Here is a 19,762-nt window from a genome sequence, read left to right as displayed (position 1 = left end):
TCTTTTGTTTTATTCGTTCACGGGATGTGGGCGTCGCTGGCGAGGCCAGCATTTATTGCCCATCCCTTCCTCAGCTGATTTGTTGCTGAAACCCTCATCCATGCCTTTGTTACCTCTAGATTTGACTATTCCAATGCTCTCCTGGCCGGCCTCCCATTTTCCACCCTCCACAAACTTGAACTCATCCAAAACTCTGCTGCCTATATCCTAATTCGCACCAATTCCCGTTCACCCATCGCCCCTATGCTCGCTGACCTACATTGGGTCCCGGACCAGGAATGCCTCGATTTTAAAATTCTCATGGCCTCGCCCCTCCCTATCTCTGTAACCTCCTCCAGCCCTGCAATCCTCTGAGATCTCTGTGCTCCTCCAATTCTGGCCTTTTGCGTGTCCCCCATTTTAATCACTCCACCATTGGCGGCCATGCCTTCACCTGCCTAGGTCCTAAGCTCTGGAATTTACTCCCTAAACCTCTCTGACTCTCTACCTCTCTCTTCTCCTTTAAGATGCTCCTTAAAATCTACCTCTTTGAGCAAGCTTTTGGTCACCTGTCCTAATATCTTCTTATGTGGCTCAGTGTCAAATTTTGTTTGATAACATTCCTGTGAAGCACCTTGGGATGTTTTACTACGTTAAAGGTGAGATATAAACACAAGTTGTTGCTGTTGCTGTTGTTCTTGTTGCGGTCTCTCTGATCTTGTTGTTGAAGGCAAGTGTTTCCTTGCTGATCTTCTTTTCATCTTCAAACCTTTTTCTTATCTCTTGCCAGGGTCTTTGTTTGGTACAGATGATGTTCACCCAACCTGTTATCACCACCCAGTCTTAGTTCCTTGTGTGTGGAAGGAGGACATGGGGGGCTTGTTCCTATACCCTCTTGGACAGTGGCTTCTGGACAATTGTGAACATTTTAGTGTCCTTAAAACATTGATTTCTTGCTTCTTTCTGAGTTAAAACTCACAAGTTTTCAATAAGGACATTTGGATTACCAGTAAAATGTTGCTTATAGGGGTCAAGAAGCTCATTTCCTACTTGTTGAGATACTCAACAGTGATGATCAGAATTAAGCTCTGCTTGAGTGGCTTAAATTCTTGGAAGGATAGTTTCACATTGTTGTTTATTGGTCCACATGTTCAGAAGTTGTGCGGCTTATACAAAGAATTCCTCCATTGGGGGTCCTAACAGACAATACCCGCAAATTGGTCACCTAAAACTCTAAAGCACAATCATTTTGTTATATACAGTTATGTTAGGAATAGAAAATAAATCTTACCACATATTAGTGAGTGTTGAATTGTATCACAAAATATTTTCAGCTTTATTTATATTGTGAAACATGATTTCAGTTCAATTTTTGCATGGAAAAATACCAGCGAGTATTTTTTTTTTAATTAATAAATCATAAGAGTTGTATGACACAAAGGGAAGATTCCTTCTGTGCACTAATTGTAGTGAAATCATAAACACGTTTCTAACAAAACATTTACAATTTCACTATACCCAATGCACAGAGAAAATCGTCACCCAAAAAGACAAAAGAGTAATTTCTGCTCATTTTTGGGCTACAAAACCTTCAAACATATTAATTTCTCCCCTTTGAATACTTGCTGTCTGGTGGGAACAGAGCATGTCATGACTGGCAGTGTGATTAAAAAACCACAATATGAGGCCCAAGATAATCCACATATGACTGTCATTATGAATTGTCCATTGGGCTTCATTAATGGCCTATTTATCACAAACATTATTATAAAGAAAAATAGAAAAGAAAGAATTTGGATTTACATCATGCAATGTCACATTCTCAGGACATCTCAAAGCACTTTGCAACCAGTCAATCACAAAATGTTGTTGAGAATTATCATTTCACATTCTCTGCCTTCTACATGTTAAAATTCATATTGTGCAAGTTTCTCAGAATTTTTTGCACCTTTATTACTATTGAAAATAATATTAAAATACAGAAACAATGTAAAAGGACATGGAGAACTGGATACAAAACCTTCTCAGTGATGGATTGTTAAAGACTAGGATCATGATTGATTGAAGAATGTTTCACAGAAAGTTATATTCTGATGAGGGCTGAGTCACTTAAGGGGCCTTGAAGTATTGAACGCTAAAGCAATGCATATTTCAGAGTGTTACCTTCTTCCACCTCATACACTCACTCACTGCACAAAATCATTGGCATTATAGGCTTTGGAGAAGTCTGTGGTCTGTTCAGCTGAAGAAAAAGCATGTGAAGGATGAACTGGAAAAAAAGAAGGGGGGAAACCGTGACATTTTAAAGATACGATTAATTTCCGATCTAAAGTACTGCACAGACATAGATGTGTCAAATGAAGTATTTTAAAGTGGGCTCTGATTTTAAAGTGCACAGCTTACTTCTGTTTTTGATTCATTCCTTTGTTGCTAAGGTGCTGGTATGAGAGATAGTCATGTGGAATCTGTAAGGTTCTGCTGAGGTTTGGTTAGCTTGAATTGAATTGATTCACTACAGCCTGGCTGCCAGGATTTAGGAGAATGTGGCCAGCAGTATTAAATGCTGGATAATCTTTAACAGGGCAGGTGAACGCCTCCTCATCGACCTGGTGCCTGCTTTGGGTTTTCATCTCTCTGTGAACAGAGCACAGTCAAGTCATTAAATCAGTTCTTCATTTAAAGTTTCCAACCTAAACGAAGTGTCATAGCTAGGGATTTATGGATTTATGCACATCAGTGTTTGGATTCTCTAATTGTAGAGGCTTAATGATTTTAACACAATGATCATGGAAAATATTCAGATCAAAATGTAAGAGAGGGCCCAATACTGACAATTTATACAACATTACATTATACTGTTATTGTTAATCAGAAAAGTACCTTTATGTTTTGATTAGAAGATGAATCTTTTTAAAAGCCTTACATAGGAGAGAATTGAAAGTTTGCATTTTAATGGATTTTTCAAGATATACAAATGGCATTAACCATATTTACCGTTGATGTTATAAATCACAGGAGTTAGACTTTTTCATCAATAATTGACCATAGTTGCTATAGATTCATCCCATGTTATATATATCTGATACAATGTAAATAATCCACACTGTACCAAAGTTTAACAATTAGTTGAAAAGAACAGATGGTTTGTTACCACAGTAAATGGGCAGTCATTATGAAACAAAGAAATTAGTTAAACTTGGAGTAAATAAGCATCTAATTCATAGAGCTAACACATTTCATAGTGCAGCTATCCTGCCCAATAAAAAAGTGGGCAAAATTGCATGACAAGACGTACCGTCTTCACCGCCCTGACCTCAATTTGCTCCCCAGCACCCCTGCCAGGGCATCTCTTTCACCAACCCCAACATGCAAATGATGGTGGGGGCAGCGCCCGGGTTCCCAGCCTATTTCCCTGCTGTTGAGTGTTTCTGCCACTCCTCAGGACCACCAGGTAAAGCCTGGAAGTTGGCCTGGTATAGTGGCAGGAACGACCCATGTGACAAATGAAGGTAAAGGGCTTGGTGGAGGCCTGACTCCCTTCTAATGCTGCCCAGAGATTAGGCCTACAGTGGGAGATGCATTAAGTTCTTCAGGGATCTTCTGTACCTTTAATATGGTTCCTACCTCTTCTGCTGCTACTGTAGCAGTTCCACAGCAGCATCGGCCAGGTATTCCTGTCAGCCACAGGCAAGTTGCCACTTGCTGGTGGGAATTCTTCTGGGGGCTGCCATAAATGTCTAATGACCGCTAACCCAGGATGTTGGGCCAGGAGCATGGCAGGATCCGGTCAGTAGGCAGAAGAACAACCAAACCCTGTAGGGGCAAGCTCAGGAAAATCCATCTTCTTCTGGAAGATACAGTCCTGCATGAAGGTCTTTACATGAAAGTGGTCATATTAACCCAACCCACCGAGCAGGAAACTAACTGGATCAGATTGGCTGCCCAGTTTACACCTCGCCCAATTTTACTTTCCGAATCGAGCGGGGTGTAAAATGGGCGGCCAATCCGATCCTGCCAGTTTCCCGCCAAGTGTGTTAGGCTGAAATTACCCCGAGGAGTCATCCTCTTATCAAGGCTCATCTTTTACTTCACATCAAGCTCTGAAAGTGTGACAAAATGTAAGCTTGCGGCATTTCTAATCATTGACACTGAGCTTACATAGGATAGAGAGCACTGACTTCATCAATCAACATTTAGATATCCTCAAAGGACATTTAAATTTGTTCCTGAAGTGGGCAATCAGCAACACCATATCTGAAATAACTATTCACCTGGACACAATTAGAGAGACACTAGGGCATTAGTAGAATGCAAGCAAGTAACAGAACTCCCTCATTTAACTCCCTGCCCAAAGATAGGAGGAGAAGGCAGGCACCTCTGGACAGAGAAGAAATGAACGACCGACTTGCAAAAAAGTAAAAATGGACTTGTGACAACTGAAAGACCTATTTAGGTTTCAAAACTATATGTCGTTGAGTTCTCCATTCTGACAGTGGTTTCCTTCATCTTTTCCACAAGTGTTACATAAACATTCTCTGGCTTGGGCACCACAGGTTTTCCCTGTAAGAAAACAATGCAACATTTTCCTTGCCATAATAGATTTGTTTATCTTTCTCAGCAACCACAAATCTTTGTACTCTATAGAAGAACAGCTTGTGTGCACACAAACACCCAACATACCAGTTAAGAAAAATTATCCCTAACATTTTGTCCTGCACAGGATCTTGAGTGTTAGAAATCTGTAAATCAGTGCACGTAACTAAGTGTTGAATTTGCAAATCAGTAAGAATAATAAGAATGTCACTAAATAAAACACTATCAGTGTAATATACAGAGGTGTAGAAGCAATGCAAAGTAACAACTTAGAAATACGTAACCTTGAACATTTTAATTAAATTTTATATAATGTATATCTGTCATATCTTTATAACATTTATTGTTCAGTGAATTAATATAACGAATATACCGTATAAAGAAGGAAAAAAAACTTGCGTTTATATAGTGGTTTTCATGACCTCAGCACTCCCTAAAGCGCTTCACAGACAATAAAGTACTTTTGAAGTATAGTTACTGTTGAAATGTAGGAAATGTTATGTAGGCATAAAATGGTTACTATATTTATTGCAAAAAATGTTAAATATCAAAACATCTGCACTGACATTATTAACACCTTTCTTTCTCTCACTTCAGTGAGACAATACAAGATTGTCTAAGACAAAAATACAATGAAATTGTTTTGTGTTCTTTATGAGTCTCCCAGCTATAACATTCCCATCTGAAAGATTTAGGTATCAGTAACATTCTATCAAGAACTCAAAAAAGTTTTCTTTATAACACGTATCTAGAGATACACTGTGTTGTAGTTGTTTTATGTTAGGAGTTCTGGGTTCTGGAACAGGATTAATCAGCAAAGAAATGAAGCTGTAGCTACTGTCCCTCACAAAAGGTGTGAAAGGATAAGAACAAAGCCCAACATTGCAATTCACAAGTCACAAATTAATCCAGATCCTTACTGACAAGCCTATTGGAATCTCATTACTGTTTTTCAGAAATAGTGAGAATGCAATGGTCATCTCAAGATCCCTGGAAAATTCAATATGTCATTAATTCACACAGCGTCTGAATATTTATCAAATAAAAACTTTTTTTATGTTAAATGGCCCAGAATTTGCTGGAGATTTGCACTATTGTAACAAAGCATCTACGTCACAGGACCCGATTTGCCGCGTAAGTCCCCAGGAAATTATGGCATGAGTAACTTTAGCCATTACTTACATCTCTCCGTAATTTCATGAGACTTTTGCTGCTTCCCTTGCCAAAAAAGGTGAACAGCTAATTATCATAACCATGGCCTCCATTAAAATCAGTGGTGAGATCAAGTTTCCTGTGATTGCCACAGCCACTTAGGCCATTACAGAATGGCGCTAGTGAGCTCAGTATGTTTGGTGCAATTGCAGGAATCATAATTTAAATTAAGAAATAATTGTGTTGTCATTGGTAGGTGCCTTTTTTTATTATTGAGTGGTACAGATCTGATATTGTCTAGGGTCAATGATGCAAAATGCAAAATAACATGTATATCTGGGGGAGCAGGTAGCCGATCCCTAGCCCTAAACTACCATCTGAATTCGGATTGTTAATTCTATGCGCTGTGAATGTGATCATCAGTGATCACAATGTGCCTATTTGCACCTTATTACAATCCAAGTTACAAGTCAGAAATAGCACGGGAATTGCAAACTGCTTGAACAACCAAATAAAAGCATCTGGTTTCCGTGTTGTTTGTACAAACTCATTACAAGGGCAGTGGAGGGGGGTGGGTTCACTGATCCATCTAATGAACTTACCAGGATTTTAGGGCTAGGACAGTGGAGAGCCTTGGGGAAACCTTGGCTTGATGGGCAAGATGTGGAGATGCCGGTGATGGACTGGGGTTGACAATTGTAAACAATTTTACAACACCAAGTTATAGTCCAACAATTTTATTTTAAAATCCACAAGCTTTCGGAGGCTTCCTCCTTCCTCAGGTGAATGTGAGGAATTCACCTGAGGAAGGAGGAAGCCTCCGAAAGCTTGTGGATTTTAAAATAAAATTGTTGGACTATAACTTGGTGTTGTAAAATTGTTTACAATTGGTGGGCAAGGGAAAGGGAGGTTTGCAGCAGAGGCAGCTGAATGGATGGTGTCGAACTCAGTGACAAAGAAGTCCATGAGCTCCTCTCACTTGTTGTCGGAGGTAAGGGTGGAGGGGGCAGGGGAGAGGGATTTAAGGAAATGGTTTGTAGTGGAGAAAAAAAGCTAGGGGTTATCTTTGCATTCCAGGATGATCCTGGAGTAGTGAGCAGTTTTAGCAATCGATTCATAATCACAGTTAAGTACTTAAACAGCCAGAAAATGAGATACTTAACCCATAAATGTTACCATGCAGAAATTACAAAGGCAGAGCTAATTGGAAAATAACCAATATAATACACAAAAAAAAGAAGGCCAGATTTACTGAACATAAAGGGCAAGGATGAGAAAAAACAATTTAGCCCATGGAAGGTCATCTCGCCAGTATCCTAACTCTCCCATTATAGCATCCAACTTCTTGTTGAATACTCCTAATGTTTAATACTTACTGCTCTACCTGGTAGATTACTTCCAACATTTATCACTCTTTGAGGAAAGAAATTCATTTCAATATAACTACTTTGAAATTATTATTTATTAATTTGAATTCATGAAGGATGTGATAACAGGGCACTTGGAAATATCAACGGATTAGACAAAGTCAACATGGATTTATGAAAGGGAAATCATGTTTGACAAACCTAATGGGGTTTTTTGAGAATGTAACTGGTAGAATAGATAAGGGAGAACCAGTGGATGTGGTTTATTTGGATTTTCAGAAGGCCTTTGATAAAGTCCCACATAAGAGGTTAGTGTGCAAAATTAAAGCACATGGGATTGGGGGTAATATACTGGCATGGATTGAAAATTGATTAACAGACAGGAAACAGAGAGTAGGAATAAATGGGTCTTTTTTGGGTGGCAGACAGTGACTAGTGGGGTACCGCAGGGATTAGTGCTTGGGCACCAGCTATTCACAATATATATCAATGATTTGGATGAGGGAACCAAATGTAATATTTCCGAGTTTGCTGACGACACAAAACTAGGTGGGATCGTGAGTTGTGAGAAGGATGCAAAGAGGCTTCAAGGAGATTTAGACAAGTTGAGTGAGTGGGCAAATACATGGCAGATGCAGTATAATGTGGATAAATGTGAAGTTATCCACTTCGGAAGGAAAAACAGAAAGGCAGAGTATTATTTAAATGGTGATAGATTGAGGGATGTTGATGTACAAAGGGACCTGGGTGTCCTTATACACCAGTCCCTGAAAGCAAACATGCAGGTGCAGCAAGCAGTTAGGAAGGCATGTTGGCCTTCATTGCAAGAGGATTTGAGTACAGGAGCAAGGATGTCTTACTGCAGTTATACAGGGCCTTGGTGAGACCACACCTGGAGTATTGTGTGCAGTTTTGGTCTCCTTACCTAAGAAAGGATATACTTGCCATAGAGGGAGTGCAGCGAAGGTTCACCAGACTGAACTCTGGGATGGCAGGACTATCGTATGAGGAGAGATTGGGTCCACTTGGCCTGTATTCACTCGAGTTTAGAAGAATGAGAGGGGATCTCATTGAAACATATAAAATTCTGATAGGGCTAGACAGACTGGATGCAGGGAGGATGTTTCTCCTGGCTGGGGGGGTCCAGAACGATGGGTCACAGTCTCAGGATACGGGGTAGAACATTTAGGACTGAGATGAGGAGAAATATCTTCACTCAGAGGGTGGTGAACTTGTGGAATTCTCTACCACAGAAGGCTGTGGAGGCCAAGTCACTGAATATATTTAAGAAGGAGCTAGATAGATTTCTAGACACAAAAGGCATCAAGGGGTATGGGGAGAGAGTGGGAATATGGTATTGAGATAGAGGATCAGCCATGATCATATTGAATGGCAGATCAGGCTCAAAGGGCCGAATGGCCTACTCCTGCTCCTATTTTCTATGTTTCTATGTCTTCTGTTTTTGTGCTACGTTTCAGAATTTTCAACTATTTTCCACAGAAAGAATTTGGATATGATCTCCGACATTTAAAATTAGCTGCATTGTTTAGTCAGAGCAATGTGTGAGAATGGTTGCTTGGAGACCAGAGTTGCCCACTTCAACCATGGATGTGAGATCACTCCATCATCTGAAGACTAAGAACAATATAGGTTCAATGAAGCCTTTCGTGCTACATGCATTGCTGACGAACAGACCATCGGTATTCTGAAATCCCGCTTCCATTACCTGAAAAGGTCAGAGGGAGCTCCACAGTACAACCTATTAAGGGTATCAAAAATTATAGTGGTATGCTGCATGTTGCATTATTTTGCAGTTAGGAAGGGATTGGACCTGCCGTGTGCAGAAGATGACAAGGAAGAAGGTGAAGGCCATCGATCACCTCATTGTGACTCGGTGGTCTTTTCCTGCCTGTCATTTTGGTATGTTCGTATGTAGGAGAGGGAAGAGGTAGCACAGGACAACTCACTGCCAACACCACATAAGATTCATCAGAAAACTGTTTCCAGTAGAAAGAACGTATCACACCTGCAGACCCCATAATGTCATTAAGGAGCCTTTGCATTGCTCACAAATAACCAGAGTTTAAACCAGCAATACATTTCCTATCCTTTCAAAGAAAGGATACTTACAAACTGTCATCAATAAATAAAAAGAGAATCGAAAGCCTAGATAAAAATAATCTCTAAACACACCAATCTGGCAAAGACTTCCTCATTTATTGATTATCTCTTCATTAAGTGCTATTACTATCCCTTATCACTATTCCTACCCCTTGTGCCAAAAACTCTTTTTACATGTGAATCTAACCTCCAATTCCTACAGGGTGCTACCTCAGTGCTAGTTGGTTGTGAGGTTGGTGACTCGGACTGAGGTGACACCAACTCAGCGATACTGATGTCCTTGCAGCACCTGCTTCCAGTTCATGTTGCTTTTGCGTTCAATGCCTACCTGAAGCAGGCCAGAAGCTCACCCTGCGCTGGAATTGGAGAGGGCTAGATTGATGCAGCTGCATTGTCACTGTCGTGAGAAACAGTGACCACTACGTTCACTTCTTGCAGCACATTTGCGCCGCGTACAGGCTCAGCTGGATTAATGGTCTACTTGGACTTCTCAAACTCATCCACTATCTGCCACATATGAGCGGAGACTGTCTCCACTGCCCTCACAAGAGATCAATGCTCCTGAATCATATTCCTTTTATAGACTGTGCCCTTGGGATCTGGGTCCTCAGCTGAAGCCAGTCATTTCTACTCCATCCCAATTCCAGAAGAGACGACTGGTTCCCCAAGATCCCCACCCCACCCCCAGCTTGTCCTGTTCACTGGTTTTCACCTCGTGTTGAAATCCCTCCATTTCCTCACTTCTCCCTATCTCTGTAACCTCCTCCAGCCCTACAACCCCCCGAGATCTCTGCACTCCTCCAATTCTGGCCTTGTGCGTATCCCTGATTTCTTTCGCTCTACCATTGGCGGCATCTCTCCGCCTCTCTCTCCTCCTTTAAGTTGCTCCTTAAAACCTAGTTCTTTGACCAAGTTTTTGGTCACCTGTCCTAATATCCCTTTATCTGGCTCGGTGTCAAATTTTGTCTGATAACGCCCCTGTGAAGTGCCTTGGGATGTTTTACTACGTTAAAAATGCCACATAAATGCAAGTTATTGTTGTTGTTATAATATACTTTCTATTTCACTATTTATATCCTCCTGATTGGTTCAGTGGTAGCACTCTTGCCTCTGAGTCATGAAGGTTGTGGGTTCAAGTCCCACTCCAGAGCCTTGAAAAATAGGCAATCCTTAGCTTCTTAAACTCTAGCCGAGCCACCTCAATGATTTAAAGAACTACCAGTGATGTTAACTAACATGTTAATCCTGCCTGCTACCCACTTGCTGCTTCCTGTTCTGGTGCTGCTGTGTAGCTCAAAATGCAAGCCCTCCAGCTACAGAAGTGAGTACTTTTGCTGAAATGCACTCACTTCTCAGGATCCTCCTGGCAGCTCTAGCAACTTTTTCTCCAATGGAGCTGCAGACCTGATGTACCACCAGATCACCAGGAACCTTGATAATTCAAAGGCTGAACATGCCTTCCCCACCCAACCAGAGAAGACAAGAGCAGACGTACTGCTCCCAACTTTGGCAATATCTCCCCCAGGGAAGACAGAGAGATGGATCCCAATACCACTCAATCCAAGATACCACTCAATCCAAGATACCACTCAATCCAAGATACCACTCCTCACTAAATCACACACGGTCGATCAAGATTCCACTGCAACTTCTGCATGAGCAATCAACGCCCGCAGTTATCCAATGTCTAGACCAGAATGCACAGCAACACGAGTCTCAACATTATCCACAGAGCACCAAGACCCAACACCCAAGAATGTCACACCCCCAAACAGCAACAATCAGTGCAGTCTGTTTGCCAGCTGCAGGAGTCTTTAGGGCAGAAGTAGAAAGACTCCATCACAACTTTCAGTCCATCATTCAAGCCATGCACACGGAGCTTCCCAAGTTCTGTAACACAAACTGCCCACACACAGTGCCGCTTATAGAATCTAGAGACCCTTGTCTTTGAAGGAAGTGAGAAGGTAGCAGCAGTGTTCCAAGCTCAAATCACCTATCTACTAGAGTGGGACTAGAAAATAGTCACAAAAGTGGGTGGCCTCTGTAACGGGAGGCACAGCAATAATATTCAGATCTTCAGTCTCCCTGAAAGTCAGGGGAGAAACAGACCAATCCCCTTTATCCAGGAAACCCTTAGATTCTTCCTGAACTTGGACAATAGGGTGGACTTGACACTGGATTGTGCCCACAGAACTCTAGTTCCCAGGGTCACAAACCCACAATGCCCCAGAGCCTTTGTAGTACAGCTCTTCAACTTCCAGGTGAAGGAGATGATAATATACCAGATTAGTGTCAAGGATACTCTACACTTCAAAAACCAATGCATATCAAAATTTGCAGACCTGACCTCCAAGCTGCTACAGAAATGCAATGTTTTTAAATGGCACCAAACTTGCACCGAGCAACCAAAGCATCAATAAAGAATGATTCACCCTGCCAAGCTTCAATATCTGATAAAGAATGCCTCACCTCTCCATAAAACCTAGAGGCAGCACGTGACCTCATGCAAAGCCGAAGCATACACCTTCATCCAGAGACCCTCCCCCACCTTCTCACCATGCAACCTCATAGCAATGACAGCCTCCAAGAAGAATGCGATGCACATGCAGGATCCCCCACAAAGCGTTCTAAAAGGGCTGCTGCACTTAAATGGTTTTTTTTTCTAATGGAGGCTAACTGCTGGGCAAAGAGAATGGCTGGATGAGCTGCAAAATCTGGCCCTTTACAGATGAAAGCTTGGAGATCCCGCTGGAGGAGGTAGCACTCAGGAAAATGACCATTTTTGGGGCAGAGTCAACCCTTCTAACAGCACCACTGGACAGCAAGAGGTGGCCAATCTCCTGAATACTATCTCCTTGTGCATCACTGAGGGAAACAAATGAGGAAAAAGATCTCTGGACTAAGAAAGAGTACCAGGTTGGGAAGAATAATGAGTGCCCACTCAAAGCAAGCAGATGGCCGGCCTACACCCTCACCCAACACTCAGACCACAGTCGGCTGCCACATCTGCAATGCAGCCTGCAAACACTGAGGAGGATTAAGAAATGTCAGCCAGCCAGTATGGCTGTGTGCCAGCAGGCAACACATAAGAAATCACTGGGCAACAAGCTTATGGTCTAATATACATATAATTGGAGCTATTTTTGAGGCTTACGCTTTGGAACAGCACACACCTGCTAATCCTCCAGCACAAGCCCATTAGAAAGTGCAGACTGTGCAATTAAAATCGGACCAGGTCTTCCGCCCACTCTGTGCATGGCATGGGTCCGTGCCATCAATGCTTGAAACCAAAATTTCAGCCTCTCTATTTGCAGGTGAGGGATCAACTGGTGGAAGCAAGAATGCTGCTGTTGGACGTTTGCAGCAAAGGAGTGCTAAATTGCAGAAAAACTGAAGGAAGCAGCAGAAAAAATGAATGCACTAGTTCTAATGTACAAACTTCAGATTGTCACGTCAAAAACAGCGTTCAAAATGCAACTCTCACAGATATGGCAACTTGGCTTTCAGTGATGGAGTTTTCATTGAGCAGCTTGCAGACCTCCCAGAATTCACTTTATTCAGGTCCTCAGCAAATCAAGAGCTGCATCGTAGAACAGCATGGGGAATTCTTCATGGGACCAATTGTCAGGCATTTACATAATTTCTGAGTCACCAATGAGACCACTGTTTGCTAATAGAAAACAGGACAAACTGTGATATTTGCGTAATCAGAAGTTTAGCACCAAGTACGCTGTGATTATAAGAGTTGATTTCCCAGTGTAGCACTCAGAGGCCACTCCCTGTGTGCTCCATTGGAAAATTGTCGCTTATAATCACAGACATTCAATAGCTCTAGCTTTGTTGGAACGATGCTGAGTACCCAACACTGCTCAAATATAGTAACTCTGAGGGGGAAATCAATTGTTGAATATTCAATGGCAACACATGGGGTCACAAGCCCAGGGACATGCAGGAATTGACAGACAGGGACTGCCAGCCCCACCAATCACCCAGTAAACTCATACATGCTGTGACCAGCCATTCACATGGGATCGGGTGCAAGTATGGGGACCAGGCAAAGACCAACTGAACTACCCTGCCCCACTCCCTACAGGGCAATTAATCTGTGAATGAATGGTAGGAATAGGAAGGTGAATGGGAACCTGCCTTAAACACAGTACCAGGGAAAAGGTATACACAATGTTGTAGATATACACAGGGTGATAAAGCTCAGGGAAAATACTTCCTTAGGGTAACACAACAGGGTGAGGAGGAAAGGGCTACCCTAATACCTGGGGTCCCACAACCGACAGGAACAACCCCTCTACCTGCAGACAGCGTTTACAACAAGCCACAACTCTGGGCAGTTCCAGGCCCTTGTGTCCAGAACACAGCAGCCCAGCCCCCTTGGCTGAAATCAAAATGATCTCCCTAAATATTTAAGGCCTGAATCACCCAAATGGAAGAAAATCCTGACTAACCTCATGAAAGAGGAGGCAGAGATGTAATCTCTGGAGGGGACCCATCTCACCAGCTCAGAGTATGATAAACTCATAAGGGGCTGCATAAGACAAGCAATGAAAGCCATCTGTTCATGCAGGACCAGAGAGCTGGACATATTGATTAACAAGCGCTTGGAGTTGTCCATCCTGTTCTAACCTAGTAAAGGGGTAGGTAGTGGGAGATCACTATCTATGCCTCAAACAAGGACTCCTCCCACATTCCCCACTTTAGAATTCCTCTCACTTGCCTCCCATACGGAAGACACGATAATCATGGGAGAAGGCTTCAACTGTGCCCTCCATTCACAGGTGGACAAGCTACCCGGCAACTTAGGGCAAATTGCCAGAACAATCTGTGAAGAATGTAACGATCTTGTCCTCATAGATATCTGGAAAACCAAGCAACCCCAGTGAAGAGATTAACCTTCTGCTAAAACCCACATAAAACACATTCCAGAATCAACCACTTGGGGTAGATCTTGACTTTGTACAATAGTGTAAAATGGGTGATAGTGAGTTGGCAGCCCGTTTTCCAATACTCCCGATTTTTATTGCATTAGAAAAATCGGGAGAGATGTAAAATGGGCTACCGACTCGTCATCACCCATTTTACACTATCTCATAAAGTCAAGCTCTACCCACTTGTTTCTGAAGCCAACACACCAACCTCAAGATAACAGATTGAGCCCACAGTCATCTCTTTCCATGCACTAGTCACTATTAAACTCACCCCTCGCCACCCCACCCCCGGTACTTGGACATAAAGCTATCACTGATCATAGAACAAGGAATGAGCCCTGATACAGAACAGAGATGAACTAATAATCTGTTATCAACTGGAGCAGAAAACCTCCTTAGAAACACCAAGGCTAAATATTATGAGCAGGGGGACAAGCCAGGAAAACTTTTATCATACACTGCAACAGCACATACAGAACGGAACATCACATCAGTTAGGAAAGCAGATGGTAAGCTAACCTCTGATCCCACTAAAATCAACAAGGAATTTGCAATCTTTTTTACTGCACTATACACCCCAGAGTCTCAAACAACCCCACAAGAAACCTCTCCCTCTCAAATCTCACCCCAATAGAAAGCCTCCAATCATGAAAGTGTCAGGACCCAATGGCAATCCAGCCGAGTTTCTCAAAGCTCTGGTCCCAGAACAGACACCTGTGCAACTGAAACTCCTTCACACCTTGAGGAGATGGGCACCCTCCCAGTCACCTTCAAGACAGCTTAATCACATGAATGCACAAAAAAAGCAAAGAACTCAGCCTTTGCTCCTTCCATATCATACCCAACACTGACTACAAAACATTTGGTAAATCCCCAGCCTCTACGTTGCACACATTTGCCCCTGCTCTAGTTCGTCCTGACTAATCATGTTTCCTACAGGACTGCCATTCAGGCAACAACACCAGATACCTATTTAACATTAAGAAGCACTGTGACATCATCAGACCTCCGTCCTAATACTTTCTCTAGATGCAGAAATATCATTTGACCGAGTGGAGTGGGAATCCATGCTCATTGTACTCAGACTTCAATGACACTTTTCAAAAGTGGATCAAAATCCCATATTACAGCCTCACATCCAGTGGCCACCAGTTTCTGATTTTCCCCCTTCAAGGGAGGAACAGACTAGGGGACCTTTTTACACTGGCTATAGAGCCCTTGGCAGCAATCATCAGATTGAGCTCAGTCATCAATGGAATAGTGGGTGGAGGAACCAAACATAAAATGTCACAGCATGCTGATGACATCCTACTTGAGGCAACTAACCCCTCCACCACACTCCCCAATATCTTCCAATAATCAAGGAGATTGGTTACAAGCTTAAGCTTTCCAAAATTGAGGGCAATGCTCTTGTGGAACATATCCACACAACCTATTCCCTTGCATGTTCAAAATCCAGCTTCAGGGGCGAAGGTAATGCCCAAACTCACCATCTTATACAAAATAAAATTCCCATTCACCCTGCCCAGCAGACATGTCAACCTGAATAGATGAGAATCCCTCAAGGCTTATTGTTCTTTTTCCAATCTAGCAGAATAGAGAGCTCGCATGAGCACTTGCCATGTTGACCAGCAGCTGGGGTGGAGGTGGTGGCGGTGAGGACCTGAACCTGCAAAACCAGACTAGGTCAACTCCTTGCCAGAGGCCACATTGTATCTTGCAACAACTGGTAGACAGAAAGCAGATAAATTCCACTTCACCCAGCATGACCCATTCCTCCACCTCCAAATAAAAAATTTCCTCCCACATCCAGCCATACTTGAATAACTCCAACATGAGCCAAGCTCCCTGGAACTGTACTTCCCCTCCCTGATATATTTCCACAAATGTATCTCCATCCTTTCTACCATGATTGCTTCCAGATCAAAAGACAACACAAAAAACCTGAAAGTGGCTTGGCAGTGAGACCTTGGCTGCCAGATAACAGGGAAAGAATAAGAAGAAGTGTGGAAGCAGATCCTCATAATCATCACCTGCAGCAGAATGCATAGGGCCAGCTCAAGAAAACATATCGAGTGTACCTCACCCCACACAAATTCCAGCCCTCCCTGGGGTTAAATACTAGAGGGCTGTGGCCAGAGGTGTACACTGGTGTGCACATTCTGGTCCTGCTGTCACTTCCTCCTCCCCCATTCAACATTTCTGAGCAACACTCCAGAAGGCCACAAAGAGTATGACAAGCCTCTGCAGATGACTACTGTGCTTACCCATTAGGAAGTGAACCCCCACCCTCATAACACACAGACTAGCACACCTGCCACTTCTAGCTGGAAGATGATGCATCATCCCATTATCGCAGAACACTACCCTCCCTACAACAAACATGTGGATGAACCATCTAGGGGATATATGCCAGTCAGAAAGGGGGATGTATGGACTCTGCCTGAAACTCAGAAAATAGAGTCAGTCTTTAACCTATTCCTGGAAACCTACATAAACTAGGGTCCTCTCACATAGGCTCTGGCCACCTGTCAAAGGGGGATTACAAACTAGTAACAAACCCCCTCCATGTACTCCACAAAGAGCAAGGCCCACCATGATACCTGCAAGGTCCTTGAACCTTCCTTAGTCAAACCTTATGGACTATCATTAAATCATCCTTAACCTCCCCCCCCCCACAAACTGAATGCTGTTCCCAATGTGCGCACAACATGCCAACTACCCTGGTGCACCAATGTATATCTTTGTAAGTACCATGTGACAAACTGTACAGTGCCTTCATAAAGTATATGCACATTGTCTTAAGGAAAATAACATACATATGAATGTATTAACATGTACATTACTAATATCACATAGCATAAATAATTAATCAAAAACAAAATACTGCGGATGCTGGAAATCTGAAATAAAAACAGAAAATGCTGGAAACACTCACGAGGTCAGGCAGCATCTACGGAGAGAGAAACAGAGTTAACGTTTCAGATCGATGACCTTTCATCAGAACTGGAAGATGTTAACGATGAATAACTTTTAAGCAAGTGCAGAGCCAGGGTAAAGGGGACAGGAAAAGAACAAAAGGGAAAGGTCTGTGATAGGGTGGAGGGCAGGAATAATGATCCAAGCCTCCGGGCCCTATGATTATGCATTTAGTATAGCCAGCAGTAATCTGTACTTTGAGTGACAGATCATGGTTTATACATTTTCTGAAAACAGGTGCTGCTGTTGGATAATAATAAGAGTAAGTATTCCGTTCATTCCTTCATTTAAAATGGACTTAGTAAGGCTGTATTTATAACTCTTTTAATCTGCTGATTTTACAGCAGAATAATTAACATGAAAAATTACCATTTTAAATTATGAGACTAGACTATATGATTAAAATTGGGACATTACAACGTCAATAGATTTTATATCAGGGATCATCGAGTAATGTTTTAACTGGTACCTGCTTTTTACTTACATTTGCAAAATTTTTGTGTCTTATCTTGTGAAACATCCTATCATTTAAAATTTACAAGGTTCACAAAGAACATTGCTCTCCTAATAATGCGCTCATTATGTTCGCATGGCCATTCTCAGCCTTGAGATATTGAAACACAAGTGCAGATTTTTTGCTCAAGTATGCAAGGAATTGAGGGCTAATTTGATACAAAACACTCCAAGACTGCAACTGCAGAAGCAACATATTAACTGAATTTTGTAACACAGGGTATTTTGCCTTCAAGAGATAACGTGTCAAGGTCTATGATGCAGCCCATTTCTTTTTAATCATGTTGAATACATTGCCAATTAGGACAACACTGTCCTTCAGGGAAAAGCCTTTAAAACTTGTTTAAATTTTAGCAAATTTTAAAATTACAACAAAAACAGGAAACTCTATCACACTGTAAATATATTAAATCTTTATTCTAATAATCAGATATAATGTGATAGTCATTTCCATTTCCAGTAGGCAGTAGTTAGAATTCTTTATAGGAGAACAGTTTTGACCCATTTTATACCATATACACTACTAGAAAAGAATAAGCACAATGGTAATTTTACAGAGGACAATAGATAGGAAGAATATATAGTTCACTGCTATACTGAAAGAAGACGAGTCAAAACATTTCCCTCACTGTGCAACTAGGAGAAACTTATGTTCACAATTTATTCATTTAATTTTTTATTATTTTTCTACATAAATTGATGTTTTAAATATTTAATACATGATCATTTTTTAAACTTTTAATTTTAATGACTCATATTTATACTGAAATATTATTTTCTTAAATGCTACTTTAAAAAAGATGCTTGATCTGATTTTTTTTTAATTATAAATTTCAAATAAATTTCTCCTAAACAGAAACTTGTCACACAGTTCAGAATTGTGTGCAGTTACATTGTAATGAAATCCAGCTTTTATTTATTTTTCTACTTGGGTTGTGATACTCTACTTTCTTCCTGCTTGGCTGCTAACTTCATTGTGGGCAGGTTTGCTAGCCAAAAGAATCCCAAATGGTATATATTATCCAGGATACTGGGTTGCAAAGTACTACTTCAATCAATGATGTGTCTTCCCTGTCAGGGTTGGAATTTAAGGAAATTTCATCACTTGAAGTTAGTAGGAAGAAGACCTTTGTGATTGTCTGTGGGGTTAAAAAATGCAGTGTAACAAATTACATTCACATTACTTCATGCAGTCCAGTACACAGGGATGAGGATGATGTTAAGGAGAACCCCATTGAAACTTATGCCCCAGTTATACTGCAACTAATGGTTTGATAATGGTATCATATTGAACACATTGCCAATTAGGACAACACTGTCCTTCTAAGAAAAGCTCTCCTGGCTGGCATCCCACCTACCACCCTCTGTAAGTTTATGCTCAACTAACCCTTTGCTGCCCATATCCTAACTCGCACCACGTCCCAGTCGCCCATCACCCCTGTACTTGCTGACCTACATTGGCTCCCGGAGTGGCAAAGCCTTGATTTTAAAATTCTCATCCTTGTGTTCAAATCCCTCCATGACCTCGCCCCTCCCCATCTCTGTAACCTCCTCCAGGCCTGCAACCCTCTGAGATCTCTGCACTCCTCCAATTCTGGCCTCTTGCACATACCCAATTTCCTTCCCTCCACCATTGGTGGCCGTACCTTCAGCTGCCTAGGCCCTAAGCTTTGGAATTCCCTCCCTAAACCTCACCACCTCTCTACCTCTCCTCCTTTAAGTTGCCCCATAAAATCTATCCCTTTGACCAAGCTTTTGGTCACCTAATGGGATAAATTTTAACCCCCAAGAATGGGTACGGTGGGGGTGGGTGGGCAGTGAAAATACTAAGTTATCGGAGTGGGATCGCATCCCAGCTCCAATGCGGCTACTTCCAGGTTTGACCTAGAAGTCCACGCGCTTCTGGCTCCCAGAAGTCCCACTGGCACTTAAAGTCGGCGGGCCGATATTTAAAGAGCCAATTTAGGTATTTAAAGCACTTAATATGATTAACTTTTTGTGTATTGAGTTACACAAACCATTTGAACTTCTCCTGAACATGTCTCCCGTTGCCTCTGAAACATGCCATGAAAACGGAGGCGAGTTGCAGCTGAAGCTCATTTGGACCTTTAAACCAAT

At 42.0% G+C, this 19,762-nt stretch overlaps 1 long non-coding RNA gene across 1 annotated transcript; it reads right to left on the bottom strand.

The window, feature by feature from the left end:
- Positions 1-1,406: 1,406 nt before the first annotated feature.
- On the bottom strand, positions 1,407-17,399 carry LOC137306812 (uncharacterized). The gene is made up of 3 exons (XR_010958940.1): positions 17,091-17,399; positions 2,383-2,613; positions 1,407-2,248 (listed from the first exon to the last, which is right to left on the bottom strand). It is a non-coding gene; the product is annotated as an uncharacterized lncRNA (long non-coding RNA).
- Positions 17,400-19,762: the final 2,363 nt, after the last annotated feature.

This window comes from Heptranchias perlo, chromosome 3 (genome assembly GCF_035084215.1).
Source record: "Heptranchias perlo isolate sHepPer1 chromosome 3, sHepPer1.hap1, whole genome shotgun sequence".
Taxonomy (NCBI): Eukaryota; Metazoa; Chordata; class Chondrichthyes; order Hexanchiformes; family Hexanchidae; genus Heptranchias; species Heptranchias perlo.
The sequence above is the reverse complement of the archived record's forward strand: the minus strand, read 5'-3'. Positions and strand labels throughout refer to the sequence as shown.